At 39.7% G+C, this 20,309-nt stretch overlaps 1 protein-coding gene across 10 annotated transcripts in view; it reads right to left on the reverse strand.

Annotated features, from left to right (window-relative positions):
• Positions 1–20,309, reverse strand: part of DCTN4 (dynactin subunit 4) — a 143,554-nt gene that overhangs the window by 79,379 nt on the left and 43,866 nt on the right. For 2 of the 10 annotated variants that reach the window (XR_014055536.1, XR_014055531.1), the window contains one exon: positions 15,683–16,556. The exons of 5 other annotated variants lie outside the window; for them this stretch is intronic. The gene's annotated coding sequence lies outside the window, so the exon portion shown is untranslated. Of the gene's footprint in view, positions 1–1,007; positions 2,127–2,981; positions 3,095–10,012; positions 10,156–15,682; positions 16,557–17,579; positions 17,644–20,309 lie in introns of those variants that run through there. 3 more of the 10 variants (XR_014055535.1, XR_014055532.1, XR_014055533.1) reach the window with 3 other exon arrangements.

A 20,309-nucleotide genomic window follows, 5' to 3' on the forward strand; every position in this document is an offset into this window, starting at 1 on the left:
GGACTGTAGCCCGCCAGGCTCCTCTGTCCATGAGATTTTCTAGTTAACAATACTTGAATGGGTTGCCATTTCCTTCTCCAGGGGATCTTCCTGACCCAGGGATCGAACCTGTGTCTCCTGCATTGCAGGCGGATTCTTTACCCGCTGAGCCACTGGGGAGCTAAATAAGGGAGAGAGGTTGGCTATGAGGCTGTGTTACTCATCTGAGGCTGGCACTTTGTAGCCTTAGCTACAGAGGCGGCCAGTGGGTGTGCGTGCCCCGTGCTATGTGGTGTGTTCAGTCATTCAGTCACGTCCAGCTCTTTGTGACGCCATGGACTGGAGCCCACCAGGCTCCTCTGCCCATGGGATTTCCCAGGCAAGGATACTGGAGTGGGTTGCCATTTCCACATGCTTACATGTGTTCTTTTGTTTCCATGGAATTTTTTTTTTTTTTTTGGACCATGCAGCATGAAGGATCTTAGTTCCCCAATCAGGGATAGAAACTGTGCAGTCTTAACCATTGGAGGCTTTCGTGGTGCTGATGTGAATCCAGTAAGAAGCAGTGGACTGGGAAACTGCTGGGTATGGGGCCAAAGCTGTGTGTGCTGCCCAGCCTTCCTGAGTCATATTCCTGGTCTGTATACTGGAGGGTATCTGAGTGAAGTAATTCAGAAAGAGAAAAATAAATATCATATGTATGCATATATGTGGAATCTAGAAAAATGTTATAGATGATCTTATTTGCGAAGAAGAAATAGAGACACGGACGTACAGATCAAATATATGGACACCAAGGGGAAAGTAGGGGTAGGATGAATTGGGAGACTGGACTGGCATATATACACTACTGATGTCACATAAAAACAGACAACTAATGAGAACCTTCTGCATAGCATAGGGAGTTCTACTCAGTGCTCTGTGGTGCCCTAAGTGGAAAGGACATCTAAAAAACCAGGGGCATATGTATACATATATTTGATTCATTTTGCTGTTCAGTAGAAACTAACACAACATTGTAAAGCAACTTTACTCCAATAAAATTTAATTGAAACAAACAAACAAAAAATGGATGGTATCAGAATTAAATGAGAAAACCCTCCAACAGTTTGAGGTTATCTGAACATGAAGCCTTTTAGGCAATCCACTAGATGGCAATACAGCTCTTTTTTTCTATGTGGAGCGGTCAGCTCACAGAAGTTTCCAGTCAATCCTATCATGTTTCTAGCAGCTCAAGAGTTTATTTTACATTTCTGGTTTCAGAGACTCTGGATGTAACATAGGGACCATCCAATCTAGCCTCCCCTGAAATGAAGGAATCCCCTTATTAACCATGCGGTTGCCAGCTGCTGCCTATTTGGTGTTTCTCTGTGTAGCGCTGGGCTTCCCTGGTGACTCAAAATGGTAAAGAATTCACCTGCATTGTGGGAGACCTGGGTTCAAACCCCAGGATGGGAAGATCCCTGGGAAGAGGGCGTTGCAATCCACTCCAGAATTGTTGCCTGGAGAATTCCCATGGACAGAGGAGGCTGGCGGGCTACAGTCCACGAGGTCGCAAAGAGTCGGACACAGCTGAGCAACTAACCACACACACATATGTGTGGCCCTAGGCCACCTGCATCAGGGTCACCCAGGAGCATTTGCTTACACACGCAGCCCTCAGGACTCTGCTTCACACTTACTGAGAGTCCCTAGGAGAGGGTCTTGAGTGTCTGCTTTGTAAAAACAACCTCCCTGGGTGATCAGAGAGCAGGTTAAAATTGGAGAACCATGTGCCAGGGAAAAGGAATCATTTTCTTGCTGAAACTACTCTTGTTAGAATTCTTCCTTTCAGTGAGAGAGGAGGGGACCCACGGGCACCAGCTTGACCCTCTTGGGGCCACCCTGAAGAGATCAAATTTGTTTTCCTTGTGACAGTGCCTGAACATTTGGAAGATAGCTGTCATGACTTATCTCATCCCATCATCTCTGAGTGGAAGATTCACATTTTGCATTGGGCGTTGGCCGTCTTCCTCCTTCCCTCCCTTTCTGGGAGTCAGTACAGCAGGAGATTAAGAGCAAGGGCCTGAAGAATATGGGCTTCGTGATTCACTAGCTTTGTGGTTGTGGGCGAGTAACGTAAACTCTTTGAGCCTCAATTTCCTCATCTGTAAGACAGATGTTAAATTGCACTTACATCACAGAATTGTTATGAGTATTAAATGAGGTCACAGATGCAAAGTGGAAAGGTAAAAACACAGCAAATGCTCAATAAATGTGATCTGTATGACAGACATGTTTCTCCACCTGTCTGATGGTCACGACAGCTCCTTCTGAGTGTGGGAAGGATTAAATGAGATAATGGAAGTAAAGGATTTGGCCAGTGTCTGACTCATAGGAGTCTTTCAATAATGGTAACTGTCAGGTAGCCAGTAATGTAAAAACACTAAAGGCCTGTGATCCTAATGGGTGGGATTTTAAAAATTACTAGTAAAAACAATGAGATTAGCAGAAAATTTCCCTACCGACCCCCTGAGGATTGGCACTAAATACACCAATTGCCTTAGAACTAGTATAAAAATTATACCTCTCCTCCTTTCAGAAATTATTTCATAACTAATTCACAATTAATAAAATATCAAGTTTTCAATTTACAAGTTTTAATTCTCCACAGAAATGGCCTTCTAAACTTTTAAGAGCACAATCTTCAAAATCTTTAAGAAAGATTAAACTTTAATCAGGTCTTTACATAACTCTTGCTAAAGAGAGAGAATGGAAAAAGGATTGTGAGATGAAATGATGGTAATAATAAATTTTCCTTTGAAACCCTTAATCCCAAAAGTTGAGGAAGCAACTTTTACATTGCCTAAATCACACAAATAATTTAATTCAGGTATATGAAAGACTCTTCAATTTCCATAAAGATTTACATGCTAGAAAAAAAGTTTCTGTGTTAGCAGGTCTCTAACATTATTTATCAAAATTGTAGAAATTATTGTATGTATTTAAATTTGGACAGCTACCATTATAGAGTGAATTGTTTACACCCAAAAACTTCCAAGTCAAGCAGACTGAATTCCTCTCTGGCTTCATCAGTACGTTTCTTGAAAGTAGCTGTCTTGGAACTTCACTGTCCCTATAAGTAAAAGGGAAGATCGTGTTTATCTCTACAGTGCCCCTGGAAGGATCATGTCAGGCTCTGTACTTAAAATATTTATAGAGAGCCTGGCCTGTGTAAATAGTCAATGCTTATGTTACCTAAAAACAAAGGGGGATTTCCTTGGTGGTCCAGTGGTTAAGAATCCACCTTGCAATGCAGGAGACACGGGGTTCAATCCCTGGTTATGGAACTAAGATCCCACATGCTATGGAGCAACTAAGCTCCTGCACCAAAACCAATCCCAAAGTATGTGTGTGTATGTGTGTGCACATGCGGGAGGCGGGGAGGCAGGGGAGGCGGGGAGGCGGGGAGGCGGGGAGGCGGGGAGGCGGGGAGGCGGGGAGGCGGGGAGGCGGGGAGGCGGGGCTGCGGAGGGTTGGGGGGAGAGGCGGCGGCGGGGAGGGGAGAGGCGGCGGGGCGGGGGGAGAGGCGGCGGGGCGGGGGAGAGGCGGCGGGGCGAGGCGGGGGAGGGAGGGGTTCTCTGCACCAATAAGCAATTCTCAGACACCTTAGTGTCGAATAATTCAATTCCGGCACTATCTACCTGGGAATAGCATTAGATTCTACAGGTAAAGAACTCAGTCCCATAAGACCACCCTCTACTTCAGATGCCAACTGCAAGCCCAGGTTGTTACCTGTCCTTCGGACTGGCTATAAATCAGAGGTTTCCCTGACCTCCTTGTGTTTGATTAATTTTCTAGAACAGCTCACAGACCTCAGGAAATTTACTCCCTACATTACTCACTTATTACGAAGGATATTAAAGGACTTGAATCAACAACCGGATGAGGAGGTGTATAGGGCAAGTTTACAAACAAAAGAGTTTCTGTCCTAATGGAGTCTGGGGCCAGGTATGAGGGAACATAAAAAAAATTCTGGCTTTTCTAACCAGGAAGCTCTCTAAATGCCCTCCGTTTGGGTTTTTAAGGAGGCTTCATTATTAGGTGTGATCAATTAACTCATTGACCATTGGTGAGTGATTCAACCTCTAGCCTCTCTCCTATACCCAGAAATGGAGGTGGGACTGAAAGTTCCACCCCTCTATTCCTGGGTGTGGTTTCCCTGGCACCCAGCTCCCATCCTTAGCTGCTTTCCAAAAATCACCTCATAAACATAACCCAGATGTGGTGAAAAGGGGCTCATTATGAATAACAAGACACCTATTTCACCTTTATAGCTCTGAAGGGTTTTCGGGAACTGAGAACAAGAGATCAAATATTATAACAAATGAGTATTGTTCTTACTGCTCAGGAAATTTCAAGGGCTTGGGGAGCTGAGAGTCAGAACTGTGGATGAAGACCAAATATATACGAGAAATATACTTTGGTCATCTGAATGACCAAATATAGATATTTCTTATAAATTATAATATCACAGCAGCTAAACAGTCTGAGAAATTAGGGTAAGGTAAGCTAGCTAAAGTTGAGTTGGAGGGTTGTGGTTGGTGAATGTTGGGATTCCTTGTGGGTATTTCCAGTAAGTGACTGAGATTTCGATAGGTGATGTAGGCTGGACCATGGGGTCACCTTCCATTTTGTGGGTCCCAATATATGAATTAACTTTATCACACCAAATGTGCATATGTGCTGTCATGTCACAACAATATAAGGAATATATTTTAAGGAATTTTAAATTGTTGTTAGTGGCTTTAGAATTTCCACTACTGGAGTTTTTTATACTTATACTTTTAATTAAGATTTATACCTTAGAAAACACACTTAGAATTGTGTTAGAAAAAAATCCAGTATGAACGTTGTGTTGTTGAACACAACGATTACTTGGGTCATGTATAACAAAGAGTGGATATCTACTCTAAAAATAAGGATATTTTGTGATCTAGAAGTTGAATGGCAAATGGCCAAAGAATAATTTATGGAATCTCTGAACATCAGGGCAGTAGATTGCTCTTAATTATTTTTTCTATGTCCATACTTAGTACTGAATTATTTTGGAAGTTTGGGAAGTTAAGCTAAATAAAGTACAACTTTCCATTTTGTTGCAAGAAGCCTGATGCTTTCAAAAGGGACTAATATTCTTTCTTAGTATAATGGATTAAATGGTGACCACTCCCCTCAGCCCCAAATAGTATGTCCACTTCCTAATTCTCTGAACCTATGAATGTGAACTTATTTGGTGAAAAGTTCTTTGATGATGTCATTAAGGATTTTGAGATAAAAGAGATCATCCTGGATTATTTGAGTGGGCTCTAAATCCAATGGAGAAGGAAATGGCAACCCACTCCAGTACTCTTGCTTGGAAAATCCCATGGACAGAGGAGCCTGGTAGGCTACAGTCCACAGGGTCGCAAAGAGTCAGACACAACTGAGCGACTTTACTTCACTTCTTCACTTAAATCCAATGACAAGCATCCTTATGAAAACCACATAGAGGAGAGACAGAGAGAAGAGGAAGAAGCAATGTGACCACGGAGGCAGAGACTGGGGAGATGTGGCCACAAGACAAGGGATACTCGGAGCCACCAAGAATAGAAGAGCCAGGCAATGCATTGTCTCCCAGAGCCTTTGGGGGGAGTGTGTCCTTGCTGACACCTTAACTTCAGACCTCTGGCACCCTACACTGTAAGAGAATAATCTTCCCTTGTTTTAAGCCACTTAATTTGTGGAAATTTGTTAAGGCAGCCCTAAGATACTAATACACTTGGTAAACTGATGTGGGATGACAAAGTTTTTCAACAATTCCATGAATGGACTGAAAATTCTAAAAAGTAAACATTATTGTATAAGGAGGTATAACATGATACACACTGAAAAGGGAAAGGAGGAAAGGGGAGAAATAGAGAAAAAGAAGGGTGGTAATCAACGTGAATTAAGCTTTGTCAGGTTTCTGGGACAGTATAAACTGTTTGGGCCCAGGGCAGGCTGCCCCCAGATATGCCACAATGGCATATTACTTTGAATTACAGTTATTTAAGAAGCAGCTGACACAAAAAGGACACTTTGACCCTCCTCTCTGTCTCCCTGAAAGCAGGAAATAAACCTCCCATGTGAAAGGTGCTTTCCCTGTTTCTGGAAGTAGAAGGACACCCTTTTTGCCAGAGATGAGGAATTCAGGCCAAGAAGCCTGTGTGAACAAACCTTTTTACCTCTTTAATTCAGTAAGCCAAACCCCAATGTTTAGATTCTTCACTAATTAAGCACTAATTAAAGTCTCAGAAAAGGAAGTAGCAACCTATTCCAGTATTCTTGCCTGGGAGATTCCGTGGATAGAAGAGCCTGGCAGGCTATAGTCCATGGGGGTCACAAAGAGTCGGACATGACTTATCAATTAAACAACAACAAGCAAAGCCTAAGATTTGTCCTGTCAATTCCTCACAAATTGTCTAAAAAATATAAAATCTGCTTCTTTTGTAGAAACATGCTATAGTTTTCATTTTACTGTTTATTCACATTTAGTTTGGCTTCCATTTGGGGCTATTATGAACTGGACTATTAACACTCTTGTTTGAATCTTTTTGTGAACATGCTTTAATTTCTCTTGGATAAATGCCTTAGTGGAATTGTTTGGTCATAGGGTAAGATGCAAATTTAATTATATAACCAACCGCCAGATATATCTTCAAGGTGGCTGTACATTTTATACTCCTACCAGCAATGTATGAGAGTGCCAACTGAGTTACATCCTTGTCAGCATTTGGTGTAGTCATTTTTTTAGTCATTGATTTTATCATTTCTATGAAATGAGAAATCACTGTGGTTTTAGTTTGCATTTCTCCATTGATTGAAAATACTGAGCACTTTTTTAGAAGTTTATCAAACTACTGTTCTTTTCTGAAGTATCTGTTCAATAGTTCAAGTCTTTTGGTTATTTTTAAATATTGGGCTTTTTGTGGATTTCTAGGTATTCTTTATATAGTCTCATGCAAGTTCTTTGTTGATACAGGTTTTGCAAATATTTTCTGTCAGCCTTGTCTTGTGGCTTGTCTTTTAATTTTTGAATGGTGCTTTGATTAGCGGACCTCTATTGGAGAAGGTAATGGCAACCCACTCCAGTATTCTTGCCTGGAGAATCCCAGGGACAGAAGAGCCTGGTGGGATGCCGTCTACGGGGGTCACACAGAGTCGGACACGACTGATGCAACTTAGCAGCAGCAGCAGCTAATTCTGATAAAACCTAACTGAATAATTTTCTTTTTATGGTTCATGCTTCTTGTGTTCTGTCCAAGAAATCCTTCTCTATCCCAAGGCTATGAAGCTATTCTGCTGTATTTCCTTTTACAGGGTTTATGGTTATGGTTTTCCACTGAGGTCTATGATCCATCTCAAATTGTATTAATACCTTGAAGCCAAGTGGTGTAAATCTTCCCAACTTCTTTTTCAAAACTGTTTTGGCTTTTCTACATTTTTTGCATTTTTATATAAAATTAGGAGTCAACACACGAAAAAACCCAGCTAGAATTTTGCTTGGGATTACACTTAGCCCTGCTTTCCTCCCTGGTTCCTCCTATGGAGTGTAGGATGAACAAAGCCCTCTGCTTCCAGCAACTTTAGTCTGGATTCTTACAGCTGGTGGCTTTTTTTTCCCTTTTGTGTCGGTTGAGAAGTTTCACTGAATAGAAATTGTTTAAGCAATACCCGTATCAGGCCTGTAATGTTTATCAGTAAGTGAATGTCTCTGGCATTCTTTTTGAATGGACTGGTGTTCTTCATTGTGCTTGGAGAAGACCCAGAGGAAACATGTTATCCCTACCCTATTAACTCTCAGTGTCCTTAGACTTCTGTGTATCAAATTGAAACTCCAAACTGAAGATACAACCATTCCATGCTGCTCCTGGTCTTTTCCCAGAGCTCTCTCATTGCAGCTTAGCGCTTTATCAGGAGGACATCTGTGAGCTCCTGGGCCCAGCACTGGAAGGAGCTTCAGGGCTGTCCCTGACATTGAGAGTCTAGGCCCGAGTACACTGTATTTGGCAGCAGTAGCTGCTGGAGGTTTTCTGTATTATGCAATGAAGTTCAAGCCACTCCTCATTCTTCCTCCTGTGGAGGTGGGAGGAATTGCTTTTCTCTTTGTATTTCTTGCTGGGTGTGTCTGGCCACTTAGGTCTAGAGAGTCTGCCTGGAAAGTGGCAGGTTGTGGAGTTATCTCCCTAAGTCTTTGAAGCTCAGCTCTGCAACTTGCAATCCTTCACCTTCAGGACCCTGAGAACAGCTTCCAGCAAATGGTTACTGCTGTTCTTGTTTGGAGACAGAATAAGTTCAGTGACTCCTATGTGATGACCTTGGAGAGTAGCCTTTTTCATAAATTCCTCTAATGTGTGGAGCTTTGGGATACTGAATTTTTTGGGGGGGGGGCACGCTTATACTAAAGATCCTTGACCAGTCCCTGAACCAAGAAGAAATGATGACCATTAAGGAGCTGAAGAAATTATTTCAGTCAGGCCTATCATTTCTTACAAGCACATAAAGTTTCCTGTGAATTTCCGTGAACTAAAGTTTCATTACTGTGAATAATAACACAACCCAAAGAGATCTTAATTGCAGCATATTCATCAGATGTGATCAGATGGTGAATGTCCAGCTACTGATGGGAAGGTGGGGGACAGGGGTCCTCAGTCATTGATGACACAGACTGGGCTCTCAAAACATGAGTTAATTCAATTACAACTGGACTCCCAGTAAACAGAAGCTGAGAGGACTCTGCACAATGTTTAGTGCAGAGAGAGGCTGGGATGAAGTCATGTGTTAATCTTGCTCTGAGCAGTAAGAGTGTAATAATTAAAACTGGTAGAGGCAAGAGACTAGCCTCTGAATGCAGGTAGTCAAGGGGGAGGTGGTGGACACAGTGGTGGACATGGGCGTGAAGGGAGAGGGATCATCTTGTAGCTGTAGGTCACCTCTTAGTTACGTCATCCACACACACTTTGTCAGTATGTCTGTAAATGCCCCATATGTTATTATCTACATTTCTTCCAACACTTCAGTTCTTCTTTAATTATATCTCTAATTCTAATTTTTTCATTTAACTCCTGAATTTTTGGATTTGCTAAGTTATGGTTTTTCAACTCATGTTCAGTGTGATTTAGTAGTTGAAAACATTGACCTTGAACCAGATGGCCTTGCTTTCATCCACAGGCTACTGCAGCTATTAGCTGTGATCCCTGGGCAACTCTCTGTGCCTCAGTTTCATCATCTGTAAGATTAAAATGATGATATTAATAGTTCTGGTTCAGTTCTGGTTCAGTCACTCAGTCGTATCTGACTCTTTGCGACCCCATGAATCGCAGCACACCAGGCCTCCCTATCCATCACCAACTCCCAGAGTCTACCCAAACCCATGCCCATCGAGTCGGTGATGCCATCCAGCCATCTCATCCTCTGTCGTCTCCTTCTCCTCCTGCCCCCAATCCTTCCCAGAATTAGGGTCTTTTCCAATGAGTCAACTGTTCGCATGAGGTGGCCAAAGTACTGGAGTTTCAGCTTCAACATCAGTCCTTCCAAGGAACACCCAGGACTGATCTCCTTTAGGATGGACTGGTTGGATCTCCTTGCAGTCCAAGGGACTCTCAAGAGTCTTCTCCAACACCACAGTTCAAAAGCATCAATTCTTCGGCGCTCAGCTTTCTTCACCATCCAATTCTCACATCCATACACGACTACTGGAAAAACCATAGCCTTGACTAGGTGGACCTTTGTTGGCAAAGTAATGTCTCTGCTTTTAAATATGCTATCTAGGTTGGTCATAACTTTCCTTCCAAGGAGTAAGCGTCTTTTAATTTCATGGCTGCAAGCACCACCTGCAGTGATTTTGGAGCCCCCCCAAAATAAAATCTGACACTGTTTCCCCATCTATTTCCCATGAAGTGATGGGACCAGATGCCATGATCTTAGTTTTCTGAATGTTGAGCTTTAAGCCAACTTTTTCACTCTCCTCGTTCACCTTCATCAAGAGGCTCTTTAGTTCTTCTTCGCTTTCTGCCATAAGGGTGGTGTCATCTGCATATCTGAGGTTATTGATATTTCTCCCAGCAATCTTGATTCCAGCTTGTGCTTCCTCCAGCCCAGCATTTCTCATGATGTACTCTGCATATAAGTTAAATAAGCAGGGTGACAATATACAGCCTTGTATTAATAGTATGAACCTCTAAATGGTATATGTGAATACCAAATGAGGTATATACATAAAGAGATTTAGAAGAATAATAGTAGTTTCTATATAAGTGTTTGTGATCACTATTACATTACTTGTCATTATCTAGAAACTCAAACAGTTCTGATTGTATTATTATTTTGTCTGGGTACTTCAAAGAATGCCTATCCATTTGTCAGTCATCTTTATGCAACGGAAGTACCCCAGGATAGCAATCTTGGTTGTGGTGTTAAAACAGTAGTAGCTGGATCAAAAGTAGGAGAAAGAAGGAAGGTTCAGAATTTACTTTGATCTTAAAACACTACAGAAAAACTTGAGTGAACAGAATGCATGGTGGCGGGCCCACGATTGTTATCACCTGCTTTGCTCCCTTGCTTTCTCCATCTTCCTCCCACTTCCTCTCTTTTGATTCTATTCCTTTCTCCTGCTATTTTCCACTTTATATGTTCCCCATCTTCACTATTAAACTCCTAGAATTCCCAAATAAATGAAAACACATTCATTTGACAACACTGAGCACTAACCAAGCACTAAGAACTGAGCAAACAGTGCTTGAAACAGAATGACAAATAAAGACCTACCTTTGTGCTCTTCCTTCCCTCCCTACTCATGGAAAGAATCTAAAGAAGGTAGACAGACATGCATATTAACAACGATGATGCAGGGCTATGCCTTAAGTTTTACAAAATAGATATGTACAAGATACTGCAGGGGAACAGAAGAAAAGTCTGTGTGTGCAGTGGGCCACATGTGGGAAAGTTGTCTAGAAAAATATGACTTGACTTAAACTTTTTAAATTGTGAAGTAATTCACTAGATGGAAGCAAGAGGGAAGGGCATTCTAGACAGAAGAAACAAGCTTGAAGGCACCTATGGATCTAACACCATGACATATTTGTACAAAAAATTATTGGGACTTTTTGGCTGAAGATAAAAGAAAGTATGTGAAATGGTGTGAGCAATAATAGAAAGTTATGAAGCATCAGTATCACAAAGCACTTTATGTTCTAAGTCTCAGAGTTTTGGTTTTAACCTTTAAGTCAGAGACCAGTTGTTAAGTGACACGCAAACTCAGTGAAATCTGGGCAGCTGCTAGTCAGTCCAGCCAAATGTTGCCAAGTAGGAATGTAAGCCCATTGTTGCTAGGCCACCCAGGCTGTCTTGAGACACTCAAATCTAGAAGGTAAGTAAAATGTAATTTTAAAATGCTGGTAACTAAAGCAATATGTCAATTATCAAGAGATTCAAACCAAACTTCATCTCTATTAGGTAGAAGGAGCCATTGAAAAACATGAATTTTGAGCAAATTACCTGGGGTGCAGTGCAGAACACATATGCATTCAGTGGCCAGCATGATAGCAGCCTGGTGAGTGAGGTGAACATGCTATGATAATCTCAGAAGGAGGTCCGTGGCAGCGGGAATGGAAAGGTTAAGCCACTGTTTCGTGATGACTTAAGAGAATCTATTGATTTATTACCCTGGAATTGAGAGAAAATGTAAAGCAGTTCTCAAGATTCTGGATTATTCAGTTAGATGGGTAAAGGTATGGTACACTGAGCTGAGGAGTAAAAGTAGAGTTCATTTGTGGAAATTTGAATCTCTGGTGGCTTTCATTAACCTGACAGGAGATGTCAAGTACATTCTTAAGATGTATGTTTGGACCTTATCAAAGAGATCCAGGCTAAGAATACAGTTTCTGATTTATTAACATGTCATTTAAAGCTTTTCATTTAAAAAATTAGGGGCTACGTATTATACTTAAGTATTGGTTCTATGAAGAAACAGAGAGACTAGGATAGAGCTATATGAAACCTGATTTGGGGGAAGCATGTGAAGTATCAGAAGCATGACATGAAACTAAAAAGTTACTAAAAATGACAGATGAAAATCAAGTGAGAGATGACATACAAGATCCAATGATGATGGATTATCTTTTAGGAAGTATAAGCATCAAATACCTAATAAAAGATGAAGCAACATATAAAGAAAATGTCCACTGATTTTGGTGCTACTAAGGCAACTGATGAACTTAGAAAGAATACTTACAATATTATAATTAGGAACATAAAAGGACTTTAAGAAATGTGGAATTTTCTAATTCCATAGAACAATACAGAAATTGTACTTTACAGAGATGGAAAACGATCCTAGAAGGATGTAAGATGTATGAAAACAATAAATTGATGACTATGTACAAATAACTAACAGAAAGCTCTTTATATAACAGTGGTAGTAACATCTAATATAAGGGACTAAAACAATCTACAGAATGGAAAGGGAAGAGAGGGATGTCAAATCATTGTTTAAAATTCGCTGACTTAAGAATATCCACAGACATCCCTGGTGATCCAGTGGGTAAGAATCTGCCTGCCAATGCAGGGGACACGGGTTCGATCCCTGGTCCGAGAAGATCCCTCATGCCACAGGGCAACTAAGCTTGTGGTGCCACAACTACTGAGCCCATGTGCCCTATAGCCCATACTCCCCAACAAGAGAAGTCACTGCAAGGAGAATCCTGAGCACTCCAGTGAAGAGTAGCCCCCACTCCCCACAATTAGAGAAAGCCCGTGCACAGCAATAAAGACTCAGCACAGCTAAAAATAAATAAATAAATATTTTTAAGGTGAGGGGGATATTTTCAATGGTACTGCTAGCAATTAAAAAGTAAAATGGTTAAATGGTAAACAAATCAAATATAAAAATATACTAAAGGCCAGAGTATTAGACTTATATTTAGTAAGACATAAATGGTCAGAGTAGATTTTTAAAAGCTTGAACTTCATGATATTTACAAAACACACATGAACATAGAAAGCTTAAAACTGGAAGGATGGAAAAATATGTATCGGTAGAAAACTAACCTAAGCCAGATGACTGATATGACTATTTTATATTATCAGAATGTTTTAAGATGAAGCACATCTTTAGGCATGGGGAGCAAATACATAATAAAAAAAACTAATTCTTGTATAAAATACATCACCTACAAGCATATATGTACCTAATAAAAGAGCTTTAAAGTTGATAACACACAAAATAATAGAATCAGAGAGAAACTAAGATACTCACAGTAAGAATGGGCTAAACATATCTTTCAATTATCAACAACTCAAGAAGAATAGAACCACACAAGTAATCTTATCTTGATCAATGTAGATATATAGACATCTGTAGTGAGCAATTAAAGAACACACATTCTTCCCAAGACTATAAACCACATTTATAAAAATTGATTCTGTAGTAACTAGGTCATAAGTTATTGAGAAATATCAATAACCCCAAATGTGCAGATGATACCACCCTAATGGTAGAAAGCAAAGAGGAACTAGAGAGCCTCTTGATGAAATGAAAATGAAAGAGAGTGAAAAAACTGGCTTAAAACTCAGCATTCAAAAAACTAAGATCATGGCACCTGGTCCCACCACTTCATGGCAAATAGATGGAGAAACAATGGAAATAGTAACAGACTTTATTTTCTTGGGCTCCAAAATCACTGCAGATAGTGACTCCAGCCATGAAATTTAAAGACGCTTGCTCCTTGGAAGAAAAGCTATGACAAACCTAGACAATGTATTAAAAAGCAGAGACATCACTTTGCTGACAAAGGTCCATATAGTCAATATTATCCAGTAGTCATGTATGGATGTGAGAGTTGGACCATAAAAAAGGCTGAGCATCAAAGAATTGACACATTCGAACTGTGGTGCTGGAGAAGACTCTTTAGAGTTCTTGGACAGCAAGGAGATCAAACCAATCAATCCTAAAGGAAGTCAACCCACAATATTCATTGGAAGGACTGATGCTGAAGCTGAAGCTCCAATACTTTGGCCACCTGATACAAAGAGGTGACTCACTGGAAAAGACCCTGATGCTGGCAAAGATTGAAGGCAGGAGGAGAAGGGGGTGACAAGAGGATGAGATGGTTGGATGGTATCATCGACTCAATGGACATGAGTTTGAGCAAACTCCGGGAGATGATGAAGGACAAGAAAGTCTGGTGTGTTGCAGTCCGTGGGGTTGCAAAGAGTTGGACATGACTGAGTGAACAACAAGCAACTCATCTTCACAAATATCAAAGAACAGGCATGTTTATTGACCACAACACAATTGGAAGTTAGTACCAAAAAGGTGGGTTTAATGCCTAATACATTTGAAAATTAAAGGCACATGTATAAATAACCCAGAGTTCAAAGAAGAAACCATGTAAATTAAAATATCAATAAATTAATGATTATGAAATCATGTATAAAAATCTTTTTGGTTTTGTAAAAAAAAACTTTTTGGTTTTGTATATTTTATTGTATACTCTTGGGTTATTATCTCAGAAATGGAGACTGCAGAATAAAAGTGAGTCCAACTAAAGAAGGTAAGAAACATACAATAAAATCATTCCTGATAAAGTTATGTGAAGGCAGTAAGAGCAGATTTAGTAAGAAAACAAAGGAAACCAATAAAAATGATTGATTAGAAAACAAAAGTAAAATGAAGAGAATCAAGAAAATTAAAAGATCATTCTTGGACAAAAGAATTTAAAAAACACATAACTATCAATTCAGTCTAGATTAAAATATGGTAAGAGAATACCAGAAAGTAATTTGTACTGATAATTTCAAGACTATTTCTGAGAAAATATAACTTACAAAAATATATCAAGAATAAAAAACCTATAGTCCTATAACATTGAATAAAATTACAAAAAAAGTTATTATCTTTTCCTATAGGAAACACACGTACAGCAAGTTATATAGGCAATTCTCCAACAATTTCAAAAAGAGTTAATTCTAATTCCTTACAAAATCTCTGAATGTGAGAAAGAGGGAACTACATCCCAAGTTTATGCAGTGAAGCTAGTTTTACTTGATAACAAAGTCAGGTGAAGACGGGATAAGAAAGGCACACCAGAGTGTCTTTTCACACATGAATGTATATACAACAATTAAATTATTGGCACAATAAATCCAGCAGTCACTAGATGATTTTTCATTATGACAAACAAATGTAAACATAACTAGAGTCCCACATGGAGAAGAAAGTAGAGAACAAGGCAGAAGAAATATTTGAAGACATAGTGACTAAGAATTTTTCAAAAACAATGCAAGATATCAAACCAAAGTTTCATGTTTGAAAAACCTCACATAGAATAAATGATGAGCAATATAAACAGCAAAACCCCAAATAACCGATCAAATAACTCCACCCTTAAATCTAAACTCATTATTTTTGAACTGCTGACCATCAATGATAAAAAGAAAATTTTGAAGACATCGAGAAGATGAAGACATTAAATCAGAGGAATAAGGATATGAAATACATGTCCTAGCAGGCAATCAATGGTATGACATCTTTAAAGTTCTGAATCTCAAAACTGTCCACCTAGAACTCCAGTCATAATAAAAACACCTTTCAAAGTCAAGGTGTCAGGAGCCAGGTGTTGGAGCAGCCAATGACAACAAGGCAAAATAAAAATAACAGACAAGTTTTTAATTACTTACTGTCATAGTACAAGCAAGAGGCTAAACAGGAGAAAGCACTGGTTCCTCCATTCCGTTTTCCCTCACGGAATGGTGACTCCTGTTAAGGGTTAAGGCGATTAGCACAGATGTGGGGCTTGTCTCACTGCTGAGGGAGCCCCTGATCTGAAAGCTCCTGCAATTTTATGAACCCAGAGGCCAGGGGCAGGGAGAGCAGGGAAGACTAGACTGAAAAAGTATTGGGTACTGAGTCATTGTGGAGAACATGGGTTCGCTCCTCTGTTCTCAACAAAGGGGTCTCAGCAGAAGTGTCTGAGGAAGGATTCTGCCAAAAGACCCCAATAAAGAGATCTACAGAGACACTTGAACCAGGAACACTGATATACAAAAGAGCACAGGTGGCCAGGGGGCCTGCGTCATTGACTGCAATTCCTTTCAGAGACTGCAATGCACAGGCTGTGCACCAAGTCTAGGCTGGTGTGGGGAGGGCAGCCAGATAAAGTTAAAAAAATTAATAAACAGAAACCTCAATTAAATAGAGTTGGGAGACCAGAAAGAGGAGCTCTCACACTCAGCACCGCGGCAGAGCCCAATAGGAAGAAGACACATCTTCTTTCCTGGCAAGGACTCAGACAGTGAAAAGCCATGAATTCTTTAGTAACTACAGCCGCCCTCCCCTAATTTCCTTTCCTCCTCTATAAACATGTTCTTCTGTGTGGGGATTTGCATGTGGCTCCCCATTGTTGCAGATCCTGAATTGCAATTCTCTGATGATCCTGAATAAACCCACGTTTGCTGGAAAAGCATCTGTCAGTCTATTTGTTTCAGGTTAAGAAAGACTTTGTAATTGCCTATGGCCAGACCTGGAAAAAAATCACACATAGGTTTTTAGTCAGAAACAGGACTACTTGCAAGGTAAATTAAAGACTCTACGAGACAAATAAAAGTTGAGAGAATTCATTACCAGAAGAATATGCTACAAAAATGTTAAGGACATTCTTTAGGGAGAAGGAACATTATAGTAGAGAGAAACTACAACACCAAGAGTGAATCATAATATAAACTATGGAGTTGGGGTGATTATGATGTTCAGTGTCACTTCCTCAGTTGCAACAAATGTGCCCCTCTGATGGGAAATGTTAATAACAGAAGAGGCTGTGCATGTAGAGGGGTAGAGGAGTCTATGAGAAATTTCTCTACATTCCTCTTTATTTTGCTTTAAACATAAAACTATCTTAAGGAAAAAACAAGGTCTCATAAAACAGAGAAACAAAACACCAGACCGTCACTCTTGCCATCATTTATGTTTTCATTAGTCGTGAGTTACGGAGCCCTTAGGTATCCCTTGCATGCTGGCTCTCCTGTGTTGCGCTTTTCTTTGGTTTTGGTTTGCAAAGTCGCTTCAGTTGTGTTCGACTCTTTGCAACCCTATGGACTGTAGCCTGCCAAGCTCTTCTGGCCATGGGATTCTTCACACAAGAATACTGGAGTGGGTTGCCATGCCATTCTCCAGGGAGACTTCCCCACCCAGGGATTGAACCTGTGTCTCTTTCATTTCTAGCATTGGCAGGTGGGTTTTTTTACCACTAGCACCACCTGGGAAGCCCTTGAGCACCGTATGCTACGTTAAGCAGTTTACTGATGTTCTCATTAGATTTCCAGGATGACTTATGAGCTGAGTATTATTATTAGAAAACAGAAGTTCAGTTTGAGCTAACACAAATTGAGCACTTCATGTGTGCTATACCTTGTGCTATCTACTTTTCACAATTGTCCTATTTAATCCTCACCCCTAACCTTTGAGGTCATAGGTTCTATTATTCTCTTAATTCATGGTTGAAAAATCCTAAAGACAGAGTTCTTAAGTAATGTGCCCAAGCACATACCAGTAGGAAGCATTGGTGTCAGGATTCCAAAGACCCATACTTTAAGCAGTAGCTACATGATTGCCTGGAAAAAGTGGGAACAACAGCAGAATGAATACAACAAGAAAACTAAAGCAATATAAAGAGAAAAGCAGAAAACTTGGGACTTTTCCACCTGGAAAGATAATAAGATTAAATGTTGGAAAGCAGTGCTAGCTATCTTTAGGGGAGAGCAGTCATGCTCTATGTTGTTAGAGCTGACTTGGGTCACTGGGGGTGTATTTTCATTTAAAGAAGAACTTTAAAGTATGGAGTTCCCTAACATCTCAGTGGGGAGCTTCAGTAGGTGTTCTAATGTGCTGGAGTTTACCACAGTGCATGACGCTATAAAGGGAATTTCTGTAAGTCAGGCATGGATCTTGGTTGACTAAGAAAGCTGAACTTCTGGAGGGACAACCTGGAACCAATGGCAAAATGCTCCGTTTTAAAAAAAGAGCCATGCTGCCATCTGGTGATCCTAACAATTACTATTTTTTATTATTTTGTTTCTGAGTCATTGGAAGAAAACCCATTAATATCCATCAATAATTAAGATGTAAAAATTTCCTTAACTTGTTGACTTTTTTCCTTCAGTGCATTGTCTCTGTAACAGTCCCTCCTGAAAAAAGCCTGTTTTGTTTTTACATTTTATTTCCATAAGTAATAAATTTTTGTATCTATATCCCTGTACAGTTATCTGATAATTTTTCTGCAACAATTTTCTTAGAAAGGAAATGCTGCATCAAAGAGTACTGTTTAATTTTTAAACTTTTTTTAAAATTATTTTTTTATTGAAGGATAATTGCTATACAAAATTTTGTTGTTTTCTGTCAAATCTCAACATGAATCAGCCATAGGGATACAATATCCCCTCCCTTTTGAAACTCCCTCTCATCTCCCTCCCCATCCTACCCTTCCAGGTTGATACAGAGCCCCTGTTTGAGTTTCCTGAGCCATACAGCAAATTCCCATTGGCTATCTATTTTATATAGGGTAATGTAAGTTTCCATGTTACTCTTGCCATATATCTCACCCTCCCCTCCCCTCACCCTCCCCATGTCCATAAGTCTATTCTCGATGTCTGTTTCTCCATTGTTGCCCTGTAAATAAATTCTTCAGTACCATTTTTCTAGATTTCGTATGTATGTATCAGAATACAGTATTTATCTTTCTCTTTCTGATTCATTTCACTTTTGATAGGCATTTTCCTATCGTCCTTCTCAGAAATATTGTGCCAACATGCCATCATTTTATAAGGGAATCTTCTTCTCTGCACCCTCATCAATTCTACATAAAATCTTCAAGCTGTTTCTTTGCCTATTCGAGTTTATTCAATTGTATATAGGTAGAACATCCTCTTCTGTAAGTTTGTAGTTTCTAAATACTACTTATGTTGAATATACAGATACACACTTTGTAAATATTTTTGGTTTTCTTTTCTGCTGTTTTTTTTTTAGCCTGTTCATCTTTACTTATTGATTTGAAGGATTCTTTATAAAATAAAGTAATACTCTATTATAAAATATTGAACATCTTTATAAGCCAGGCACAGGGCTGGTAAAGCACATGTTTGAAAATAGCTCAAATTCTGTGGGAGTTTTTTTTCTTCTCTACCCCATCAACATGTAATCAGTTTTTAAAAAATTAACTATCAAGTATGCACTAGGCATATCACAGTGCTGGTGATACATTCTGCCTTTCTGCCCTGTTGCTGTTTAGTTCTACATCCTGTCTTTGAAGAACAATCTTGCATAGGAACCTGGAACGCTGTTGTTGTGCTGTGCTCAGTTGTGTCCGACTCTTTGCAATCCCATGGACTGTAGCCCACCCAGCTCCTCTGTCCATGGGATTTCCCAGGCAAGAATACTGGAGTGGGTTGTCATTTCTTTCTCCAGGGGATCTTCCCCACCCAAGAATCAAACCCGCATCTCCTGCATTGGCAGGCAGGTTCTTTAGCCACCAGGGAAGTCCTGGACAGAAATGTCCTGACTCAGAAGTAAACGAGTCGTTAAAAAATAATTGCATTTATGGTTAAATAGGGAAAAATAGATAAGTTTGCCTCCTCTCATGTGCAGAATACCACTGCTGTGACACAAAATTTTAAAAAAATTAATAAATCCTTATAAGGGCTAGAAAAAAAAGAAAAATATTCTACAGAGATTACAAAATTTATATGAAGATATTGTGAATCAATTTGACAATAAATTTGACAACTTAGATGAAATGTATTAATTCCTAGAAAACATGACTTGCTAAAACCAATTCATGAAAAAATAGAAAATCTAAACAGGTCTATCTATTAAAACAACTGAATAAAACATTAAAAATCATCCCATGAAGAAAGCTATAAATTCAGATGATTTTCAAGAGAAATTCTTCTAAACATTTATAATGGAAGAAAGCAAAAATCTACCACAAACTTTTCTAGAGAATAGAAAAATGCCGGAGTCCAGCTCCAGCAGCCAGTGAAACGCCCTGAAGGGATGCATGGGGTCCGTGAATGATGCAGCCTCTCACTCATTTGGACTGCATGTTTATTTTAAGCATCAGGTTTTCTTTTATACTTTTACAAAAGCATTAGGTCAGAGGTATGACATCTTCAGTTTCCCCTCACCCAGATTTACTGTCTCCATAAATCATCGTTGTCCTTCAGAGTTCCCTCTTAAGTGTCCTTGTGATAACATTGTAACTCAAGTTTGTCTCTGGGCTGTA

This window comes from Giraffa tippelskirchi, chromosome 6, assembly GCF_054371585.1.
Source record: "Giraffa tippelskirchi isolate mGirTip1 chromosome 6, T2T-mGirTip1v1.2.pri, whole genome shotgun sequence".
NCBI lineage: Eukaryota > Metazoa > Chordata > Mammalia > Artiodactyla > Giraffidae > Giraffa > Giraffa tippelskirchi.